This window comes from Moschus berezovskii, chromosome 2, assembly GCF_049115385.1.
Source record: "Moschus berezovskii isolate FMDL1 chromosome 2, NW_MosBer_1.0, whole genome shotgun sequence".
In the NCBI taxonomy this organism is placed as follows: Eukaryota; Metazoa; Chordata; class Mammalia; order Artiodactyla; family Moschidae; genus Moschus; species Moschus berezovskii.
The window spans coordinates 23,288,749-23,306,776 of NC_142461.1; positions in this window are offsets into that span (position 1 = coordinate 23,288,749).

An 18,028-nucleotide genomic window follows, 5' to 3' on the forward strand; every position below is an offset into this window, starting at 1 on the left:
AAAACAGCATGGCAACAATAAACACTCAATCTCTGTGAACTATAATTTTTAATATCCTACCAAAAAGCTACCCAGTGGAAAGTGACTTTAAATTATTTTAAAATAATATTTATCAAAAGATTGAATTAAATGAATAATTAATGAATGCATAAATTTGAAAATGAGTAATTCACATTGCCTCCATACACAGTCACTAATGAACACAGTACCAGTTGGAAGCCCCGGGTGGTTTCCCTTTCTGTGAATTGGCTGAGCACAGAGACACCGCTTCTCTTTTCAGAGACTGCTGGCATAGTGCATGCCATATTGTAGGCACCCAGCAAATGTTGTTCAAAGTACACAAATACTACTGATTATTTGCCTGTATATCTATTGAAAGATGCTACCTACTGGCTTGACTTTGGATGAACTCTCGGAAATTGCCCATAAAAGACAAAAGTGAAATTAGCATAATTACTGACAAAGGAAATAAATACAGAAAAGGCATTCTTTCTAAAATCCAGCTGGATGATTTTATGCTCAACAGTTATATGCTCAAAAAATTTCTTTCTTTTAATTAGCAATGTCAAAAATAATTTAGCATAGATTTGCTTTCTGTGTTAAGAGAATCAAGCTGATCATCCTTAGTGACAGAAAAACATTAGGAGGATGTGAGGTTTGGGAGTATTTTTTAAATGCCTAAAAGCTATGTAAAAGCCAAAAAAAACTGATTTATAACCCTGACTTGCTGTGTGTTTCAGGAGCTGAGATTGGAGACCCGTTCAACTGATTAATATTCACAGGAATAATTTACTGTAATTAACATCAAAAGATTGGCTCTAACTATGGTAATACATGGAACTGACAGCTTTTTCATAACAATGCTGTGAAATAATTAAGTAGATATAAGTATACACATATTACTGTGAAAGTGTAAAACAAAGTTCAAATGGAGATCATTAAGACATGGGGAAGTGAGAATAGGGAAACTCTAAGTAAACTATTCAATTTCTGGTTTATTCTGAAAGCTAATGTCTTCACACAGACACACAGGGAATAGTTAGTCTGATAATTTCCACTACAGGGCAAGAACTTACGCAAATCACGATAAGTGAAAATGAAAGAAATGAATAGAAAAATTGAACTGCTCAAAGCAGTTATATGCTACAAATTGGAATAAATAGATTGATGATCTGTAGTTCTGCGGAGAAGGCAATGGCAAGCCACTCCAGTACTATTGCCTAGAAAATCCCATGGATGGAGGAGCCTGGTAGGCTGCAATCCGTGGGGTCGCTAAGGGTCGGACACGACTGAGCGACTTCACTTTCACTTTTCACTTTCCACTTTCACACATTGGAGAAGGAAATGGCAACCCACTCCAGTGTTCTTGCCTGGAGAATCCCAGGGATGGGGGAGCCTGGTGGGCTTCCGTCTATGGGGTCACACAGAGTCGGACACGACTGAAGTGACTTAGCAGCAGCAGCAGCAGTTCTGCACACACACAAACTACTCAGAAAATCGGCAGAACTTCCAAGCAGTAGTCTTTCTACTCTACCCCGGTGTAACTCAGCAAGATACATGGGATCTACTGTTACATAAGGCTGATGTTGACTGTGACTTCTTGTGGTCCTTTAGAATATTCTGAAGTCTATAGGGAAAGAAGACTAAAGAGAGAAAGAAAAAGAAGAAAGGGAGAAGGGTACGACCAAGGATAGAAGTGGGGGTTGAATTCATTCAATGTTCACAATCAGCACCAGCTTAAGCAACTTTACCTACATTGTTTCGTTAATCCTCTCAGTGCCACTGTAAACAGACGTCCTTATCATCATTTTATAGATGAAGAAATGCCAATTCAGGGAAATGAAGAAATTGGTTCAACATCACAATATAATATTATGAAAGTAGAACTTGATTGTGATTAGATCTGTCTGTTTGTCCACTGCCGTTCTTCCATTTACCACTGGTTTGAGTTTGGTTGAACCTAAACCAAAATCCTGCCCAATGGCCATAAAAAGCCATAGCCCCCTCCCATGACATCAGATGTCCTTTCTGAGGATATTCCTTATCTCCTGGAGGACGACAGTCAGATATTATGTGAGGTTAGAGATAAGCTACTGCCTACTGAGGAACGCTGGGCTGGAAGAAGCACAAGCTGGAATCAAGATTGCCGGGAGAAATATCAATAACCTCAGATATGCAGATAACACCACCTTTACGGCAGAAAGTGAAGAGGAACTCAAAAGCCTCTTGATGAAAGTGAAAGAAGAGAGTGAAAAGGTTGGCTTGAAGCTCAACTTCAGAAAACAAAGATCATGGCATCTGATCCCATCACTTCATGGGAAATAGATGGGGAAACAGTGGAAGCAGTGTCAGACTTTATTTTGGGGGGCTCCAAAATCACTGCAGATGCTGATTGCAGCCATGAAATTAAAAGACGCTTACTCCTTGGAAGGAAAGTTATGACCAACCTTGATATTATATTAAAAAGCAGAGAACTGCTTTGTCAACAAAGGTCCGTTTAGTCAAGGCTATGGTTTTTCCCGTGGTCATGTATGGATGTGCGAGTTGGACTGTGAAGAAAGCTGATCTCCGAAGAATTGATGCTTTTGAACTGTGGTGCTGGAGAAGACTCTTGAGAATCCCTTGGACTGCAAGGAGATCCAACCAGTCCATTCTAAAGGAGATCACTCCTGGGTGTTCATTGGAAGGACTGATGCTAAAGCTGAAACTCCAATACTTTGGCCACCTCATGCAACGAGTTGACTCACTGGAAAAGACTCTGATGCTGGGAAGGATTGGGGGTGGGAGGAGACGGGGACAACGGAGAATGAGATGGCTGGATGGCATCACCGACTCTGTGGACATGAGTTTGAGTGAACTCCGGGAGTTGGTGATGGACAGGGAGGCCTGGTGTGCTGTGATTCATGGGGTTGCGGAGAGTCGCACATGACGGAACGACTGAACTGAACTGAACTGATAGTCATTTCGGTTTGCCACCCATTGGTCTTTGATTTTAAATAAAGTGATACTTAACTGTTTATTTACTTGCAGCAGAGACGGCCATCTGCCTTACAGGTTCTAGCCATCTTTCTCCGTAACACAACCATGATTTTATGCAGGAGACAAAAGTACTGAGTCAAAAAGACTGCTTCTCAGCCAAACTTGTGTATATGTGTTTAAGGTCTAGCTAATGAAATGCAGGAAGAAATTGTTGAGTGACACATCAAGTAAAGCTCCTTAAAAGGGTAAAAGTTAGCTGAGATGGACCCTTTTTTGCTCACCCTCACTACCTCCCTTTTGCTTGGAACATGAGGCTGAGTTCTGGCAGCAATCTTGGCCCCTGGGGAAAAATTGATAGCCACACATTGAGAAGGGCAAAGAAGAAAAATAGGGTACTGGGTCCAAGATGATGGTGGAAAGCCATGCCAGTTTCAGGATGCCTATTTCTGGAGAAAAAACTGAAAAAAATCATCTCATTAGCCCAGCATTTTTGTTACCTGAATCATCATGTAATTTCTAACAAATATACTCCCTGGAAAATATAAAGTCCTCTTTGGGTCACCTATGACACTTAACTGCTCAATTTTTGTCTAATGCTTTGAGGTAGAACCAAATGAAATATTACAAGGTATTGAAAGTACTGGGTTAAAGACAAATTCTACTGTAGTAAATTTAACTTTGAATCAAGCTTCAAGAATACTTGAAGTACTAAAGATATTTTGCAAATAAACCTTTTGATACACAACTTAAACATCACATTTATTGAAATGCCCATTATCTCAAGGATTGATGTAGGTTTATAAAGTGAAAGGTAATCATTAAATATCTCATTCGTGGTTATGTACTTAAGGGTGTTGGTTTGCAAGAAACAACTTAAGGAAAAACAAAAGTATTAGTTTAGCTAACATAAAAGTTCAGTGGTGGAGGTGGTTTCTAACACAGCTGAATCTTCAGGATACTATGTTTCTCCAGCTTTCAGCTTTGAGTTTCCTTTTATTGACTTTATTCTGAGGCAATCTTTTCCTGGATGACTGAAAATTCAGCCACTAATAGATCCAAGACTCTAGTTTATCAGCTTAAAAAAGAAAAGTGGAAAGAAGGCACTAGTTTCAAAAATATGACAAATTAAATTATCATTCAGTAAGATGGACATGAGTTTGAGTAAACTCCAGGAGTTGGTGATGGACAGGGAGGCCTGGCGTGCTGTGATTCATGGGGTCGCAAAGAGTCTGTCACGACTGAGAGACTGAACTGAACTGAACTGAACTGAAACATTCATTATCTCCCCTTCAACTTTCATGTGAGTTTTTTATTGTGATATCGACCACATGATTTGCTTTGTGTGTGCTTAGTAACTCGGTCATGCCCAACTCTTTGAGACTTCATGAACTGTAGCCCACCAGGCTCCTTTGTCCATGGGATTCTCCAGGCAAGAATACTGGAGTGGATAGCCATTCCCTTCTCCAGGGGATCTTCTCAACCCAAGGATCAAATCCAGTCTCCTGCATTGCAGGTTGATTCTTTACCATTAGAGTCACCAGAGAAACCCCTTTGGCCAATGGAATATTAGTAGATGAGTTAGAGCTGTAATAAGCTTGCAGACAGAATGGGACCTGGTCAGTTGAACTTTGACTTTTATTCTTAAAACCATGCTTTGAGTTGAGTAGCCATTTAACCAAGGAAGATGAAGCAGAGCTTGGCTAAACCTACCACTTGGAGCCAAGTCCAATCAAAGCCAGATTCAAACAGTGATCACATGTGTAAAAGAGGAATAAGTACCTACAGTTGTATGCAACTAAGATTTAGGGTATCTTTTCACACAGCATTTATGATGCATCAGCTAAATGAAGCATGTGGCTTTTCAACAAAATTCTCAGAGTTTAACCTCATGAACTCAGAGCAATGGTTCTCAAAGTGTGATCATCAGCATCTCCTAGGAGCAGCCCCAGCATTACCCGGTAACTTGGTAAAAATGCCTGGGTCCCAAACCAGACCTACAAAATCATAAGCTCTGAGGGAGAGGACCAGCAGTTTTTGCCTTAACATGCGCTTCAAGTTCAACATTCAGATTCAACATTAAGTTTGAAAACCATTGACCTGGATCGTACTTTAAACCATCAGAGTGCATAAATCATCAGGCCTGGAGTTCTGGGGTATGTCTGCAGTACTAGAATTACTTAAACCAGTGGGACTATGCATTTTTAACAAGTTTTCTGATGCTAATGCTACTGGTCTGAGGAACACACTTTAAGAAACACATGACTGAGTTCAATAGAAGTGGCTAGCTGGGAAATCAACATTCCATTAACAAAAGAAGAAACAGAAGAGTGGGTGGAGAACACATGTCAATCACACTGCACTCTTATTAAAAGGAAAAAGTTCTGACAGAAGAGATCAGACAACCACCAATATTCAACAATTCTGCAGGGACAGGCAAAGCTGGAGCCAAAGACAAAATTCATCTGTCTTTTTAGTTCATGAAATTGATTGAGACATGAACTGATTTTTTTGTCTCTTCAATTTTGCTGAAATTCAATAGAGATTTGAGGAATCAAATAAAAGACAGCAGTTTTTGCTACAGAGAGTCATGTATCACCTCAAATGTGATATGAGTTGTCACACAAATCTTTCTTACTACAATTCACTGAAGATAAATATAGTGCTTAAGGAGGCAATGTCTATATATCAAACAATTGAGTCATTTTGATCCATTCTCAGGAAACCAAGACAACAGCCTATAGTTTTGAGCAATCCGAGATACAAAATAGGATCACAGACTCTGGTTATGGTCACTATTTTTAATCTGTTCCTAAAAATTATAGAATTTTAGAATTCGAAGAACCTTAGAAATTATCCAGCCCACATACTGCAAATCCCCAGGCTATTGGAAACATTCCACTCAGAAATGTGTTTTTTTGTCCTGCACGAAAGCATTTTTCTTTTCATTAAAATTATCACCATGTTTAAAATTCTTCATTTATTCTGGACAAGTCTGAAGATTCAGCCACACATCACATGGACAGAAGTCTATGTTGCTTCACCTTGCAGTCCATCAGAGCTGAGAGCCGGCTTCATGCTTCTAAAGGAGCATTTCCCCTACTCCCCAGTCTGACAAAAACATTCCACCCTATGGTTTTACAACCAGGCTGCTCCACTCATTTACAGGGCCTGCCTGTGTCCCATAGGCATGTAGTTTTGTCATCTCTCATCTAGACAAACTCCTTTGTTTTAGCAACAAAGGAAGTTCATGATGAAGTTCATGATGATGACCAACTTTTATTCACATTATCTTTTTAGCAGAAGATCAGGCTTGCGCTGTCGATTTTTCACAATATCATAAAACAGTGTCTTCTACAGACATTTATTCACCATGGAAAATAGGATTTCAAAAGTTCACCATTTAAATTCTGCCCAGTTAACACTGAGGTAGATGGTTCATTTCAGTACATGGCTTATTTCAAAAGAAAAAAAAAAATCTATGAGCAACACAAGAAATGATCAACCACAATATATTTAATGTGAAATGAATCTTATTCGGATTTTGTAGACTTTGTGCCTTCAATAGTTTCAACTCCTTTGATGAGAAAGTGGGCCTTTTATTTTTTAATTAAAGGGAAAGTTTTAAACACACTGATTAGGATAACTACTATTTTAAAAAACAAGAAGGTAAGAAGTGTTAGCAAAGATGTGGAAAAAAGAATCCCCATGTGCTGCTGGTAGAAATGTAAAATGGTTCTGTTATCACAGAAAACAGTATAAAGATTCCTCAAAAAATTGAAAGTAAGATTATCATATGATCCAGACTTTACACTTCTGGGTACATATCCGAAAGGACTGAAAACAGGACTGCAGAGAGATATTTGCACATCCATGTTCATAGCAACAATATTCAAAATAGCCAAGAGGTGGAAGAAACCCAAGTCTTCACTGATGGATGAAAAGATTTTTTAATGTTGTCTATACATACTGGAATGGGTGAATTTAACTCAGATGACCATTATATCTACTACTGTGGGCAGGAATCCCTTAGAAGAAATGGAGTAGCCATCATGGTCAACAAAAGAGTCCGAAATGCAGTACTTGGATGCAATCTTAAAAATGACAGAATGATTTCTGTTCGTTTCCAAGGCAAACCATTCAATATTACAGTAATCCAGGCCTATGCCCCAACCAGTAATGCTGAAGAAGCCGAAGTTAATCGGTTCTATGAAGACCTACAAGAACTTTTAGAACTAACACCCAAAAAAGATGTCCTTTTCATTATAGGGGACTGGAATGCAAAAGTAGGAAGTCAAGAAACACCTGGAGTAACTGGCAAATTTGGCCTTGGAGCACAGAATGAAGCAGGGCAAAGGCTAATAGAGTTTTGTCAAGAGAATGCACTGGTCATAGCAAACACCCTCTTCCAACAACACAAGAGAAGACTCTACACATGGACATCACCAGATGTCAACACCGAAATCAGATTGATTATATTCTTTGCCACCAGAGATGGAGAAGCTGTATACAGTTAGTGAAAACAAGACCAGGAGCTGACTGTGGCTCAGATCATGAACTCTTTATTGCCAAATTCAGACTTAAATTGAAGAAAGGAGGGAAAACCACTAGGCCATTCAGATATGACCTCAATCAAATCCCTTATGATTATACAGTAGAAGTGAGAAATAGATTTAAGGGACTAGATCTGATTGATAGAGTGCCTGATGAACTCTGGACGGAGGTTTGTGACATTGTACAGGAGACAGGGACCAAGACCATCCCCATGGAAAAGAAATGCAAAAGAGTGAAATGGCTGTCTGAGGGGGCCTTACAAATAGCTGTGAAAAGAAGAGAGGCAAAAAGCAAAGGAGAAAAGGAAAGATATAAGCATCTGAATGCAGAGTTCCAAAGAATAGCAAGGAGAGATAAGAAAGCCTTCCTCAGTGATCAATGCAAAGAAATAGAGAAAAACAACAGAATAGGAAAAACAAGAGACCTCTTCAAGAAAATTAGAGATTCCAAGGGAACATTTCATGCAAAGATGGGCTCAATAAAGGACAGAAATGGTATGGACCTAACAGAAGCAGAAGATATTAGGAAGAGGTGGCAGGAATACACAGAAGAACTGTACAAAAAAGATCTTCACGACCAAGATAGTCACGATAACATGATCACTGACCTAGAGCCAGACATCTTGGAATGTGAAGTCAAGTGGGCCTTAGAAAGCATCATTACTAACAAAGCTAGTGGAGATGATGGAATTCCAGTTGAGCTATTTCAAATCTTGAAAGATGATGCTGTGAAAGTGCTGCACTCAATATGCCAGCAGATTTGGAAAACTCAGCAGTGGCCACAAGACTGGAAGAGGTCAGTCTTCATTCCAATCCCAAAGAAAGGCAATGCCAAAGAATGCTCAAACTACCACACAATTGCACTCATCTCACACGCTAGTAAAGTCATGCTCAAAATTCTCCAAGCCAGGCTTCAGCAGTATGTAAACCGTGAACTCCCAGATGTTCAAGCAGGTTTTAGAAAAGGCAGAGGCACCAGAGATCAAATTGCCAACATCCGCTGGATCATGGAGAAAGCAAGAGAGTTTCAGAAAAACATCTATTTCTGCTTCATTGACTATGCCAAAGCCTTTGACTGTGTGGATCACAAGAAACTGTGGAACATTCTGAAAGAGATGGGAATCCCAGACCACCTGACCTGCCTCTTGAGAAACCTGTATGCAGGTCAGGAAGCAACAGTTAGAACTGGACATGGAACAACAGACTGGTTCCAAATAGGAAAAGGTGTACGTCAAGGTAGTATATTGTCACCTTGCTTATTTAACTTATATGCAGAGTACATCATGAGGAACGCTGGGCTGGAAGAAGCACAAGCTGGAATCAAGATTGCTGGGAGAAATATCAATAATCTCAGATATGTAGATGACACTACCCTTATGGCAGAAAGTGAAAAGGAACTCAAAAGCCTCTTGATGAAAGTGAAAGAAGAGAGTGAAAAGGTTGGCTTGAAGCTCAACATTCAGAAAACAAAGATCATGGCATCTGGTCCCATCACTTCATGGGAAATAGATGGAAAAACAGTGGAAACAGTGTCAGACTTTGTTTTTTTGGGCTCCAAAATCACTGCAGATGCTGATTGCAGCCATGAAATTAAAAGACGCTTACTCCTTGGAAGGAAAGTTATGACCAACCTTGATAGTATATTAAAAAGCAGAGACATTACTTTGCCAACCAAGGTCCGTCTAGTCAAGGCAATGGTTTTTCCCGTGGTCATGTATGGATGTGAGAGTTGGACTGTGAAGAAGGCTGATCGCCGAAGAATTGATGCTTTTGAACTGTGGTGTTGGAGAAGACTCTTGAGAGTCCCTTATACTGCCAGGAGATCCAACCAGTCCATTCTAAAGGAGATCAATCCTGGATGTTCATTGGAGGGACTGATGCTAAAGCTGAAACTGCAATACTTTGGCCACCTCATGCGATGAGTTGACTCACTGGAAAAGACTCTGATGCTGGGAAAGGTTGGGGGTGGGAGGAGAAGGGGACGACGGAGAATGAGATGGCTGGATGGCATCACCAACTCTGTGGACATGAGTTTGAGTGTACTCCGGGAGTTGGTGATGGACAGGGAGGCCTGGCGTGCTGTGTTTCATGGGGTTGCGGAGAGTCGGACACGACTGAGCGACTGAACTGAACTGAACTGATACATACAATGCCGGAGAAGGCAATGGCACCCCATTCGAGTACTCTTGCCTGGAGAATCCCAGGGATGGCGGAGCCTGGTGGGCTGCCGTCTATGGGGTCGCACAGAGTCGGACACGACTGAAGCGACTTAGCAGCAGCAGCAGCAGCATACATACAATTCCCTGGTGGCTCAACTGTAAAGACTCTTCCTGCAATGCAGAGACCTGGGTTTGATCCCTAGACCGGGAAGATCCCCTGAAGAAGAAAGGGCACGGCAACCCACTTCAGTAGTCTTGCCTGGAGAATCCCATGTACAGAGGAACCTCGCAGTCCATAGGGTCACACAGAGTTGGCCACAACTGAAGTGACTAAGCAGCAGAAGCATACATAAAATACGTAAAATAAAAGTACGACTTAGTCTTAAGAAGGAAAGAAATTCTGACATTTGCTACATCATGGATAAACAGTGAAGCTACTCAGCTAAGTAAAATAAGCCAGTCACAAAAAAGACAATTACAAGCTTCCCAGGTAGTGCCAGTGGTAAAGTACCCACCTGCCAATGCAAAAGGCCCAAGAGACCTGCATTCGATCCCTGGGTTGGGAAGATCCCGTAGAGAAGGGAATGGCTACCCACTCCAGTATTCTTGCCTGGAAAATTCCATGGACAGAGGAGCCTGGAGAGCTACAGTCTATGGGATCTCAAAGAGTGGGACACAACTAAGCAGGCACACAGAAAGGAAGAAGACAAATATTGTATAATTCTATTCTGTGAGGTATCCAGAGTAGTCAAAATCACAAAAACAGAAAAGAGAATGATGGTTGCCAGGGACTGGGGGAGGGAAAGTGGAGAGTGGTTGTTTAATGCATCCAGAATTTCAGTTTCACAAGACGAAAAAGTTCTGGAACTTGACTGCACAACAATGTGAAAATACTTAACACAGCTGAAGTGAGCAGGTAAAAAAATGGTTCAGTTCAGTTCAGTCGCTCAGTCGTGTCCGACTCTCCGCGACCCCATGAATCACAGCACGCCAGGTTTAAGATGGTACATTTCATGTCATGGACTTTCAGCCACAATCAAAAAAAAATTTTTTTAAGAAATTTAATAGTGAAATCTGCTAGGTTTGGGGCGATCTGGGGTAATTATTTCAAAGGCCAGAGTGATACAAAGAAGAAATAGAAAGACTATGTGTGTCCTATTCTGCAGAGGCTCTCAGGGAGGAGAACTTCCATTCACACCAGCATGGCTAAGCAGATTCAAAGTCATGCTCTCCAAAGATCCTCTCCAACAATTAGATGACAATTTTATCTCATCCTGAAAACTACAACAAAATTTTTTGCTATTTAGTGGGTATTGAAATTACTCCAAAATGTGTTACAAAGTAAGAAATTAAATTGTATCAAATAAAAGCCAAGCAGAATATTAAATCTCAGCTTTTTGACATTTGACTAGTCTTTATCTTAGAATTAAAAAATCTACTTTGGGTTTTTAGCACTGACAATATATAGACTGTCATACATGAAGTAGATAACTGGTGGGAAGCTGCCGTTTAACACAAGGAGCCCAGTCTGGTGCTCTGTGATGATGTAAAGAGGAGGAATTGGTGGGGAGAGGGTTGGGAGGGAGGTTCAAGAGGGAGGGGATATAAGTATAATTACGACTGATTCGAGTTGATGTATGGCAGAGACCATCAAAACAAAGTAAAAGCAATTATCCTTCAATAAAAAATTTTTTTAATCAGCTTTGGTTTTTTAATACTCTTCTTGATTATCTACTCCTATTCACTAATCCTAGAGACCTTTTAGAACTTACACACAGAAAAGATGTCCTTTTCATTATCAGTTCAGTTAAGTTCAGTCGCTCAGTCTTGTCCGACTCTTTGCGACCCCATGAATCACAGCACGCCAGGCCTCCCTGTCCATCACCAACTCCCGGAGTTCACTCAAACTCATGTCCAACAAGTCGGTGAGGCCATCCAGCCATCTCTTTCTCTGTCGTCCCCTTCTCCTCCTGCCCCCAATCCCTCGTCGCATGAGGTGGCCAAAGTATTGCAGTTTCAGCTTTAGCTTCCAATGAACACCCAGGAGTGATCTCCTTTAGGATGGACTGGCTGGATCTCCTTGCAGTCCAAGGGACTCTCAAGAGTCTTCTCCAGCACCACAATTCAAAAGCATCAATTCTTCGGCGATCAGCTTTCTTCACAGTCCAACTCTCACATCCATACATGAACACGGGAAAAACCATAGCCTTGACTAGACAGACCTTGGTTGGCAAAGTCATGTCTCTGCTTTTTAATATGCTATCTAGGTTGGTCATAACTTTCCTTCCAAGGAGTAAGCATCTTTTAATTTCATGGCTGCAATCAGCATCCGCAGTGATTTTGGAGCCCAAAAAAATAAAGTCTGACACTGCTTCCACTGTTTCCCCATCTATTTCCCATGAAGTGATGGGATGAGATGCCATGATCTTTGTTTTCTGAATGTTGAGCTTTAAGCCAACTTTTTCATTTTAGGGGACTGGAATGCAAAAGTAGGAAGGTAAGAAATACCTGGAGTAACAGGCAAATTTGGCCTTGGAATACGGAATGAAGCGGGGCAAAGGCAAATAGAATTTTGCCAAGAGTACACACTGATCATAGCAAACACCATCTTCCAACAACACAAGAGAAGACTCTACACATGGACATCACCAGATGGTCAACACTGAAATCAGATTGATTATATTCTTCGCAGCCAAAGACGGAGAAGCTCTATGCAGTCAGCAAAAACAAGACCGGGAGCTGACTGTGGCTCAGATCATGAACTCCTTATTGCCAAATTCAGACTAAATTGAAGAAAGTAGGGAAAACCACTAGACCATTCAGGTATGACCTAAATCAAATCACTTGTGATTATACAGTGGAAGTGAGAAATAGATTTAAGGGACTAGATCTGATAGATAGAGTGCCTGATGAACTCTGGACGGAGGTTTGTGACATTGTACATAAGACAGGGATCAAGACCATCCCCATGGAAAAGAAATGCAAAAAAGCAAAATGGCTGTCTGAGGAGGCCTTACAAATAGTTGTGAAAGGAAGAAAAGCGAAAAGCAAAGGAGAAAAAGAAAGATATAAGCATCTGAATGCAGAGTTCCAAAGAATAGCAAGGAGAGATAAGAAAGCCTTCCTCAGTGATCAATGCAAAGAAATAGAGGAAAACAACAGATTGGGAAAGACTAGAGATCTCTTTAAGAAAATTAGATACCAAGGGAACATTTCATGCAAAGATGGCTCGATAAAGGACAAAAATGGTAGGGACCTAACAGAAGCAGAAGATATTAAGAAGAGGTGGCAAGAATACACAGAAGAACTGTACAAAAAAGATCTTCATGACCAAGATAATCACGATGGTGTGATCACTCACCTACAATCAAACATCCTGGAATGTGAAGTCAAGTGGGCCTTAGGAAGCATCATTACGAACTAAGCTAGTGGAGGTGATGGAATTCCAGTTGAGCTATTTCAAATCCTGAAAGATGATGCTGTGAAAGTGCTGCACTCAATATGCCAGCAAATTTGGAAAACTCAGCAGTGGCCACAGGGCTGGAAAAGGTCATTTTTCATTCCAATCCCAAAGAAAGGCAATGCCAAAAAATGCTCAAACTACTGCACAATTGCACTCATCTCACACACTAGTAAAGTCATGCTCAAAATTCTCCAAGCCAGGCTTCAGCAATACATGAACCATGAACTTCCAGATGTTCAAGCAGGTTTTAGAAAAGGCAGAGGAACCAGAGATCAAATTGCCAACATCCGCTGGATCATCGAAAAAGCAAGAGAGTTCCAGAAAATCATCTATTTCTGCTTCATTGACTATGCCAAAGCCTTTGACTGTGTGGATCACAATAAACTGTGGAAAATTCTGAAAGAGATGGGAATACCAGACCATCTGACCTGCCTCTTGAGAAACCTGTATGCAGGTCAGGAAGCAAGTTAGAACTGGACATGGAACAACAGACTGGTTCCAAATAGGAAAAGGAGTATGTCAAGGCTGTATATTGTCACCCTGCTTATTTAACTTATATGCAGAGTACATCATGAGAAACGCGGGGCTGGAAGAAGCACAAGCTGGAATCAAGATTGCTGGGAGAAATATCAATAACCTCAGATATGCAGATGACACCACCCTTATGGCAGAAAGTGAAGAGGAACTCAAAAGCCTCTTGATGAAAGTGAAAGAAGAGAGTGAAAAGGTTGGCTTAAAGCTCAACATTCAGAAAACAAAGATCATGGCATCTGGTCCCATCACTTCATGGGAAATAGATGGAAAACAGTGGAAACAGTCTCAGACTTCATATTTTTGGGCTACAAAATCATTGCAGATGCTGATTGCAGCCATGAAATTAAAAGACGCTTACTCCTTTGAAGGAAAGTTATGACCAAACAGAGACATTGCTTTGCCAACAAAGGTTCGTCCAGTCAAGGCTATGGTTTTTCCCGTGGTCATGTATGGATGTGAGAGTTGGACTGTGAAGAAAGTTGAGTGGAGAAGAATTGATGCTTTTGAACTGTGGTGCTGGAGTAGACTCTTGTGAGTCCCTTGGGCTGCAGGGAGATCCAACCAGTTCATCCTAAAGGAGACCAGTCCTGGGTGTTCATTGGAAGAACTGATGCTGGGGCTGAAACTCCAATACTTTGGCTACCTCATGAGAAGAATTGACTCATTGGAAAAGACCCTGGTGCTGGGAGGGATTAGGGGAAGGAGTAGAAGGGGACAACAGAGGATGAGATGGCTGGATGGCATCACCGACTCGATGCAGGTGAGTTTGGGTGAACTCTAGGAGTTGGTGATGGACAGGGAAGCCTGGAGTGCTGCGAATCATGGGGTCTCAAAGAGTCAGACATGACTGAGCGACTGAACTGAACTGAACTGAACTGAACTAAGAGATCATTCAGTTCAGTTCAGTCGCTTAGTCGTGTCCGACTCTTTGCGACCCCATGAACCACAGCACGCCAGGCCTCCCTGTCCATCACCAATTCCCAGAGTTCATTATTCCTGGAATTAATAGCAATAAACTAGCTGTTCAAATTGTAATAGTTCTGCCTTTACTGGGCCATCAATCACTGAGGAAAGGCAAGACCAGCGTCAGTGTCCCAAAAGGCAGTCCTAAAGCAAACCACCCTCTGATAATTCTGTCATTGTTGGTCTATTTTTTGTCTATTGAATATGAGTATCTGTACACTGCTGGTGTGTACATCACTCTGTTTCACCAGCTTTCCACACTGTCTTGGTGTCTCTAAGGACTGCCAAGAAAAGAACTGCCCTGCCAAATACTCTAACCACAGCTCAGTAGCCTGAGTTTGGTTCACTGGAGACATCTGAAATGGAAACTGGAATCTACCCAGGAAACAGATTAGTCTAATGCTCTAGGGCTACGCCATCTTGAAAAGACAAACTACAGATTTGTCTGAAAGTTATGGAGTCACAGTTGTTGTGTGTGTCTTGAAGCTTAACCACTCCAATAAATATTTATTATGATATGGATAGATTATCATGGTGGTGGTGTTGTTTAGTCGCTAAGTCATCTCCAACTCTTTTCAACCCCATGGACTGCAGCATTCTTGTCAATTCTATGATTGTTGGAGAAAGGACACTGGGGAGAGAGGGGGAAAAAAAATTGGGACTAGTTTTTGCTCTCAAGAAGTTTGTATCTTACCCAAGGAGATACATGCTATGTATCCATGTGTCCATGTTTCCAGAAAAGTGCATGACAGAATATTAAGTGTCAAGATTCGCCATATCTGCTACATTTATTAAAAGAATTCAGAAAAGGCAAAGACCAAAGAGAGATGGAATTTTTAGAAGGATTTCATGAACTCGATAGGGTTCCAAGCAGACCTTGAAAGAAAGATGGCATGCAAAATAGACAACAGACTACTTGTGTGTCCTCACTTGAATTCTACAATGAACATTTCCTGCACTTGCTTTATCACATGTCTATTCATCTGTTCATTCCTATGACCATCCATCTTTCCATCTCATTTTTAAAATATATTTTAGAGTACATTACTCACATCAGCATATCTCAGCCCTAAAAACCTTAGCATGAATAACATTGGAATTTAATATTTGTTCATCATTTGAGAGAGGTAAATTTTGCATTAAAGTGAAATGCACATATCCTAGTCTTTGATGTGTTTGAATAAGTGTTTGCTCCTGAGTAATATAGCCCCCCTTTCAAGATAACAGAACATTACCATCATTTCAGAAGGTTTCCTTGCACTCTAACTGCCTTGAGGCAACCACTGTTCCAATTTTTATGGACAAATTAGTTTTGCTTATTTTAGAACATCAGATAAATGGAATTATATGCTATCTTTGCTTCTCAGGTAGTACTAGTGATAAAGAACCAGCCTGCCAATGCAGGAGATATAAGAGATACGGGTTCATTCCCTGGGTCGGGAAGATCCCCTGGAGAAGAAAATGACAACCCACTCCAGTATTCTTGCCTGGAGAATTCCATGGACAGAGGAGCCCGGTGGGCTGCAGTCCAGTGGGTCACAAAGAGTCGGACACAGCTGAAGTGACTTAGCACATGCGATGCTAAAGCTGAAACTGCAATACTTTGGCCACCTCATGCGACAAGTTGACTCACTGGAAAAGACTCTGATGCTGGGAAAGGTTGGGGATGGGAGGAGAAGGGGACGACTGAGAATGAGATGGCTGGATGGCATCACCGACTCTGTGGACATGAGTTTGAGTGAACTCCGGGAGTTGGTGATAGACAGGGAGGCCTGGCGTGCTGTGATTCATGGGGTCGTGGAGAGTCGGACACGACTGAGCGACTGAACTGAACTGAACTGAACTGAAAGCATATTGGCTTTGAGAATCATTAAAGTTTTTACATGTATTTCATTATTTTTTAAGTGCTGGGTAGTATTCCACTCTGTAAATGGACTATAATTGGTTTATCCATTCTTCTGTTGGTAATCACTTCAGCTCTTTACATTTTGGGACTATTATGAGTAAAGCTGTTTTAAACCTTTTCTGTACAGATCTTTTCATTTCCCTTATATAAGCACCTAGGAGTAAAACTGCTGGGCCAAAATTAAGAAGGTAGAAATGACTTTACAGCTTATACAAGGACCTCATTTACAATAGAGGACAGACTAAGAATAAAACTGGATGATGGGTTTTTAAATTAAATTTAGTCTATAAAACTCTATGCTGTGCTGTGCTTAGTCGCTCAGTCATGTCTGACTCTTTGCGACACCATGGACTGTAGCCCACCAGGCTTCTCTGTCCCTGGGATTTCCCAGGAAAGAATACAGGAATGGGTTGCTATTTTCTTCTCCAGGGGATCTTTCCAACCCAGGGATCCAATCCGAGTCTCCTGCTTGGCAGGCAGATTCTTTACCACTGAGCCAACAAGGAAGACCACTTTTTATATTAGTCCATATGTTAAGCAATCATTCTAAAAGTTAACCCACCTGCAATGCAGGAGACCTGGGTTTGATCTCTGGGCCGGGAAGATCCCCTGAAGAAGGAAACAGCAACCCACTCCAATATTCTTCCTGGAGAATCCCATTGACAGAGGAGACTAAGAAGCTATAGTCCACGGGGTTGCAAAGAGCTGAACACAACTGAGCAACTAACATATTTTTTTTAATGCAATCATTCTCAAAGTTTTAAAATTCAGCAAAATGAAGAAGCGCACAACTTGAGTAATTTCTTATTCTATGAAAAAGACAACAGTGAGAAATGCAGTGATCATTATTATGTTCTGTGTAAATTCTTTCATGCTAGTAAAGGTAAGTAACAATTTCCCTAATAAAAAGAATCCACCTGCAATGCAGGAGACACAGGAGACATGGGTTCAATCTCTGGGTTGGGAAGATCCTTTGGAGTAGGAAATGGCAACCCACTCCAATATTCTTGCCTGGGAAATCCCATGGACAGAGGAGTCTGATGGGTTACAGTCCATGGGGTTGCAAAGAGTCAAAGAAAACTGAGTGACTGAGGACACACATGACACATACTGGTGACTTTTCTAAGAAAATTTTTTTTAACCTTAGATTTTTTTTCAAATTAAAGTATAATGTATCTAATTTTATAGTGATTTGGATTCTAGGAAAATTTAGATACCCCATTCTAGTATTAACACTTTGGGGCTTCTCTGCTTTCTGATGAGAAAAGACTGATGCAGTTACTAAAAATACCGATTCCCAGGTGTTTCCCCTGGAGATTCTGATTTAGTAAGGAGGCGTTGAAGCCAGCAAAGAGCATCCCAGGAACTGTAGGTAGCACATCTGAGTTTCACTAGTCCATTGAGCCTCCCCTGGGCTCCTACATTCTGAGACTGAGCAGGCCATTTTACCCTGTGAGTTTCATTGCCTCATTTA